General features: G+C 61.3%; 1 protein-coding gene across 1 annotated transcript in view; it reads right to left on the bottom strand.

Moving 5' to 3' along the window:
• The window catches only part of syt12 (synaptotagmin XII), a 31,150-nt gene extending 30,816 nt beyond the window's left edge, over nt 1-334 (bottom strand). Inside the window, exon 1 of the mRNA XM_059334309.1 lies at nt 1-334. This exon is cut by the window's left edge and continues 96 nt beyond it. The gene's annotated coding sequence lies outside the window, so the exon portion shown is untranslated.
• Nucleotides 335-620: the final 286 nt, after the last annotated feature.

Below are 620 nucleotides of genomic sequence, written 5' to 3'. Positions count from 1 at the left end.
CTCCCTTCTTCTTCTTCTTCTTCTTCTTCTTCTTCAGGCGCCTCTCTCCATCCACTGGTCCTCCCTCCGCTCCGCGCCGCTCCGCTCCGGTCTGTATCCGGAGCTGCTGCAGGAGGAGAAACGGCGTCCTCCCGCTTCAGCGCATCCGGGAGCCTCCAGCAGCAGCCAGCTGAGGAGGAAGAGGAGCAGAGGCTGATGAAGAGGAGGAGGAGGAGGAGGAGGAGAGGAGGAGGAGGATTTATCTTCCACTCCGAGGTGTCCGTCTGTTTCTGCTGCTGCTCGCTGGAGTGTGAAAAGCTGCTGCCAGAAGCATTCTGTCCGACACACACACACACACACACACACACACACACACACACACACACACACACACCGACCGACCGACCGACCGACTGCGGGAACAGAGTCCCTCCTCCCTGCAGCGCAACTTCCACCGGCCGCTCGATAACACGACCACCGCCTCCTGCTGCACCTCCTGCTGCACCTCCTGCTGCACCGCCAGCAGCGAGACAGACCTGCTGCACACACACACACACACACACACACACGCACAGACTGGTGTTACGCAATGGGAGCCCGGGGAGGGACTGGGAGGACTGGGAGGTGTGTGAGGGACACCC

The sequence above is a fragment of the Centropristis striata genome, chromosome 6, assembly GCF_030273125.1.
Source record: "Centropristis striata isolate RG_2023a ecotype Rhode Island chromosome 6, C.striata_1.0, whole genome shotgun sequence".
Classification (NCBI taxonomy): domain Eukaryota; kingdom Metazoa; phylum Chordata; class Actinopteri; order Perciformes; family Serranidae; genus Centropristis; species Centropristis striata.
This window is presented reverse-complemented; position numbering and strand designations above follow the sequence as displayed.